This window comes from Etheostoma spectabile, chromosome 6 (assembly GCF_008692095.1).
Source record: "Etheostoma spectabile isolate EspeVRDwgs_2016 chromosome 6, UIUC_Espe_1.0, whole genome shotgun sequence".
NCBI lineage: Eukaryota > Metazoa > Chordata > Actinopteri > Perciformes > Percidae > Etheostoma > Etheostoma spectabile.
This window is the reverse complement of record NC_045738.1, coordinates 21216991-21223333: the sequence shown is the minus strand read 5'-3', so window position 1 is coordinate 21223333 and position 6343 is coordinate 21216991.

Genomic DNA, 6343 nt, shown 5'->3' with positions numbered 1-6343 from the left:
GGTTTGTTTTTAACTTCGGTTTGTAGTACTTACATAGTAACCAGTACATTTCTGGTGAACGTGGGTTTCAGACGTGCTCCATCCATCCATCCATCTTCATCCGCTTATCCGGTATCGGGTCGCGGGGGCAGCATCTCCAGTAGGGGACCCCAAACTCCCTTTCCCGAGCCACATCAACAGCTCCGACTGGGGGATCCGAGGCGTTCCCAGGCCAGGTTGGAGATATAATCTCTCCACCTAGTCCTGGTCTTCCCGAGTCTCCTCCCAGTTGGACGTGCCTGGATACCTCCCTAGGGAGGCGCCCAGGAGGCATCCTTCCAGATGCCCGAACCACCTCAACTGGCTCCTTTCAACGCGAAGGAGCAGCGGCTCTACTCCGAGCTCCTCTCGGATGACTGAGCTTTCCACCCTATCTCTAAGGGGACGCCAGCCACCCCCTGAACCCATTTCGGCGCTTGTACCCTTGATCTCGTCTTCGGTCATGACCCAGCCTTCATGACCATAGGTGAGGGTAGGAACGAAAATTGCCCGTAGATCGAGAGCTTTGCCTTCTGGCTCAGCTCTCTTTTCGTCACAACGGTGCGATAAACAGAATGTAATACCGCACCGGCTGCTCCGATTCTCCGACCAATCTCACGCTCCATAGTCCCCTCACTCGCGAACAAGACCCCAAGGTACTTAAACTCCTTCACTTGAGGTAAGGACTCCTCCCTACCCGGAGAGAGCACTCCATCGGTTTCCTGCTAGAACCATGGCCTGATTTAGAGGTGCTGATCTCTCCCAGCCGCTTCACACTCGGCTGCGAACCGATCCAGTGAGTGCTGAAGGTCACAGGCCGATGATGCCATCAGGACCACATCATCCGCAAAAAGCAGCGATGGGATCCCGAGCCCACCGAACTGCAACCCCTCCCCGCCCCGACTACGCCCGATATCCTTCCATATATATTACAAACAGGATGGTGACAAAGCGCAGCCCTGCGGAGGCCAACCCTCACCTGGAACGAGTCCGACTTACTGCCGAGAACCCGGACACAGCTCTCGCTTTGGTCATACAGAGATTGGATGGCCCTAAGAAGGGACCCCCTCACCCCATATTCCCGCAGCACCTCCCACAATTTCTCCCGGGACCCGGTCATACGCCTTCTCCAGATCCACAAAACACATCTAGACTGGTTGGGCATACTCCCAGGCCCCCTCCAGGATCCTTGCAAGAGTAAAGATCTATCCGTTGTTCCACGGCCAGGACGGAATCCGCATTGTTCCTCTTCAATCCGAGGTTCGACTATCGGCCGAACCCTCCTTTCCAGCACCTTGGAGTAGACTTTACCAGGGAGGCTGAGAAGTGTGATACCCTGTTAGTTGGCACACACCCTCTGGTCCCCTTTTTGAAGAGGGGAACCACCACCCAGGTCTGCCACTCCTTAGGCACCGTCCCAACTTCCACGCAATGTTGAAGAGGCGTGTCAACCAAGACAGCCCCTCCACACCCAGAGCTCAGCATTTCTGGACGGATCTCATCAATCCCTGGCTTTCCGCTGTGGAGTTGTTTGACTACCACAGCGACTTCCGCCAGGGAAATTGACGACAATCCCCCATCATCCTCCAGCTCTGCCTCCACCACAGAGGGCGTGTCAGCTGGATTTAGGAGTTCCTCAAAGTGCTCCTTCCACCGCTCTATTACCTCCCCATTTGAGGTCAACAAAGTCCCATCCTTACTGTATACAGCTTGGATGATCCCTCGCTTCCCCCTCCTGAGGTGGCGAACGGTTTTCCAGAAGCACCTTGGTGCCGACCGAAAGTCCTTCTCCATGTCTTCTCCGAACTTCTCCCACACCCGCTGCTTTGCCTCTGTCACGGCAGAGGCTGCAGCCCTTCGGGCCCGTCGGTACCCTGCAACTGCCTCCGGAGTCCTCCGGGATAACATATCCCGGAAAGACTCCTTCTTCAGTCGGACGGCTTCCCTGACCACCGGTGTCCACCAAGGTGTTCGTGGGTTACCGCCCCTTGAGGCACCCAAGACCCTAAGACCACAGCTCGCTGCCGCAGCTTTAGCAATGGAAACTTTGAACATTGTCCACTCAGGTTCAATGCCCCCAGCCTCCACAGGGATGCACGAAAAGCTCCGCCGGAGGTGCGAGTTGAAAGCCCGTCGGACAGGGGCCTCTTCCAGACGTTCCCAGTTTACCCGCACTACACGTTTGGGCTTACCAGGTCTGTCCAGAGTCTTCCCCCACCCCCTGACCCAACTCACCACCAGATGGTGATCAGTTGACAGCTCTGCCCCTCTCTTCACCCGAGTGTCCAAAACATACGGCCTCAGATCAGATGAAACGATTATAAAATCGATCATTGACCTTTGGCCTAGGTGCTTCTGTACCACGTACACTTATGAACATCCCTTGTTCGAACATGGTGTTTGTGATGGACAATCCATGACTAGCACAGAAGTCCAACAACAGACAACCGCTCGGTTTAGATCAGGGAGGCCGTTCCTCCCAATCACGCCTCTCCAAGTACTCCATCATTGCCCACGTGTGCGTTGAAGTCCCCCAGGAGAACAATGAGTCCCTACTGGAGCCCCATACAGGACTCCATTCAGGTCTCCAAGAAGGCCGAATACTCCACTCTGTTTGGTGATACGCACAAACACAGTCAGAGTTTTCCCCCCCAACACCCCAGGCGTAGGGAGGCGACCCTCTCGTCCACGGGGTAAACTCCACGCAGCGGCGCTCAGCCGGGGGCTTTTGAGTATCCCCACACCCGCCCGGCGCCTCACACCCTGGGCAACTCCGAGTAGAGAGAGTCCAACCCCTATCCAGGAGTACGGTTCCAGAACCGAGACTGTGCGTAGAGTGAGCCCCACCAGATCTAACTGGTAGCGCTCCCACCCCGCACAAGTTCCGGCTCCTTCCCCCACAGAGAGGTGACATTCCACGTCCCCAGACCAGCCTCTGCTGCCCGGTCTGTCCGTCGAACCCCTGACCTTCGCCGCCACCCATGTGGCAGCGCACCGACCCCTTTGGATCCTCCCACAGGTGGTGGGCCCATGGGCTGGAGGGAGAAGTGCCACGTTGCTTCTTCGGGCTGTGCCCGACCGGGCTCCGTGGCAAACCCGCCACCAGGCGCTCGCTCACGAGCCCACCGTCGGGGCCTGTCCGAACGGGGGCCCCGGGCTTCCACCGGCAGGGTCCCTCATCCCTTCCTTGATATTCCATAAGAGTTTTCGAACCATTCTTTGTCTGGCCCCCCCCTGAGACCTTTTTGCCATGGGAGACCCTACCAGGAGCACAGCTCCAACAACACAGCCCTCAGGTTCATAGGGACACACACAACCTCTCCACCACGATAAGGTGATGGTTCCCGGAGAGGTTTCAGACGTGCTGCTTGGTTTAAATGCAACTCCCGTTGCGTCTCTGCCATCGGAGATTTTTTTTACTGTCAGCTGCCCCCGCCCCCTCTCTCTCTGTGTCCTCTCCTTACTCACCACACACACCCACACACAGACACACACACACCACACACACACATATATACCTGGTGTGAAATATAACAAAAAAAGAGCCAAAAACCAAAAAATCACACTGATCATAAAAAAAAAAAGTTAAAAAAAGAAGTTATATTAGTATGAAAACTCTTGTTCATTACATTTTACTTCATAATTGCGACCGCATGTGTTGTATTCATTGTTGCAAAACGTTCTTTATATAGTTTTTGTTTGTTACCATGACACCACCATTGATCTGAAGCTCGATGCTGTCATGTAAATAGTTTTCAAATCAGCAATAAATATAACATTTTGATCAACTCTATCATTGCATGCTTAAATAACATACGGTTTAAGCCCCAACATTTCAAGAACCCAGCCCCCTTCCGGTTAAATCTGACCACTTCCGTTTACCCGCCCAGTCAAAGTACGGATACGGACACAGATAATTCATGTGGTAAACAGATATAGATACAGATAATGCTGTACTCACTCATCCCTACTATCAACAGATGCAAACAACCACAAACAATACCCTGACACATCAGAACGCGTCCCAAAGCCACAAAAAAAAGGGAGTGAGACAAAACAACACCTGCAGAAACAGACACACAAGATCTTTTTATTTGGGGGATTTTACCTCCTGTCTGTGTGTTTTTTCAAGTGCTACTGTATGTGAACGTGATCAGCGTGATGATGAAGATATGTGAGTGTGCGCGCCGGTCAGAGCCGTTACTGATAACCCTAGCACAACCAAAACCATCCTGTTGTTATTTTCCTAAACCCAACCTTCCCGTTGTCCCAAGTCCCGTTATTGCTTTCCTAAACCCAACCGTCTATTTCTTTCCTAAACCTAAACCCTAACCCCCTAACCCTAACGCCCCTAACCCTAATCCTAACCCCTAACCCGACCCCCCTAACCCTAACCCTAACCCCCTAACCCTAACCCCTTAACCCTAACCCTAGCCCAACCGAAACCATCCTGTTATTTTCCTAAACCCAACCTTCCCGTTGTTGTCCCAAGTCCCGTTATTGCTTTCCTAAACCCAACCGTCTATTGCTTTCCTAAACCTAAACCCTAACCCCCTAAGCCTAACCCCTAACCCTAACCCCCCTAACCCTAACCTTAGCCCAACCTAAACCATCCTGTTGTTATTTTCCTAAACCCAACCTTCCCGTTGTTGTCGCAAGTCCCGTTATTGCTTTCCTGAACCCAACCGTCTATTGCTTTCCTAAATCTAAACCCTAACCCTAACCCCCTAACCCTAACGCCCCTAACCCTAGCCCAACCGAAACCATCCTGTTGTTATTTTCCTAAACCCAACCTTCCCGTTGTTGTCCCAAATCCCGTTATTGCTTTCCTGAACCCAACAGTCTATTGCTTTCCTAAACCTCAACCCTAACCCCCTAACCCTAATGCCCCTAACCCTAACCCTAACCCCTAACCCTAACCTTAACCATAAAATGTATCCCTAATCCCAACCCTTAACCCTAGCCAATCCCCCTAACCCTCACCCAAGACTCAGAGTACTACCTCTAACTGTAACCATATCCCCCTAACCCTAACCCTTATCTCTAACCCCAACCTATCCCTAATCATAAAACCCAATCTTCTGACCTAGACCTGTAATCCCGACCCTCAACACCCTACTCTAATCCCCTAACCTTAATTTATCCTTTTAACCTTAAACGCTAAACCTAACCCTAACCCTTACCTAGCTCTCTAACCCAAATTGTAACACTAATCCTGACTCTTTAACCCCACCCTCGCTAGTTTACTAGCCCCCAACCCTCTTCTTCAAAAACCCTAATTTAAATTAACATAATTTCCAAACCCTAATAGACTAATAACCAACAACCAACACACTTTTCCAAAACTCTTAACCCCTTTCAATACGTGCAACAAGTACCCTAAACACAATCATTGACAACCCTAACCCCACCCTACCCACCTTCCCAAACCAACTTTGATCCTATTTCCCACTAACAATCCCTTAACCTATTTTCGAACATAAAAACCCAACCGGCCCTCGCCCACTCCCATAATCCACCACTATATCAAACCAATCCTCAATGAACAAACACTTTAAACCACACACACTTGCTTTACCTATGTAACCACTTTAATATACATTCACCCACCTACTTAACTCTCCCCGGACTCATCTAACCCCTTCCAAATATAACATAACATAACACCAATATCCCACAAATTTTACTCCTCTCTTAACTTATAATATTTCATACCACAATTAATCCTGGATCAGGTCCAGGCTACTATAACCCATCAGGTACATTTCCTATCTGAACATATTTTGACCTCCAAATTTCACCTCTAACTCCAAACTTACACCTTTTAAGCATAACTGATCCATAAATTTTATTTTCAACAGTTTCGGCCTCTATTACCAAAGGCATTAGTATTTATACAAGACCCAGTTCTCTTTTGAACAGCCTATAAACTCCTTTAAAACTCACCACAGCTCTTCCTTGCCTATTGCAAATCAACCAGGAAATGACCCACCTTATAATTTGGACATCATTTTTAACCTCCATCTAACTTTAAAATCCATTTTACACTCCTTTAACCCTTAGTTGATTAACAAACTTTATTTTCATCCGTTTCAACCTCTATTACCAGATGCTTTTTAATTTTTTGTTTTATTTTTTCACAAAACCCGGTTATTATCAAACAGCCTAAAAGCTGTACAATGTACCACAAATCTTTATATAATGACAACACCCCTTACCCACGGTTTCATTACCCACAATTCCTTGCCTATTGCAAATCAACAAGGAAATAACTCTCCTTATAATTCAGACATAATTTTTAGCCTTCATCTAACCTCTAAAACTC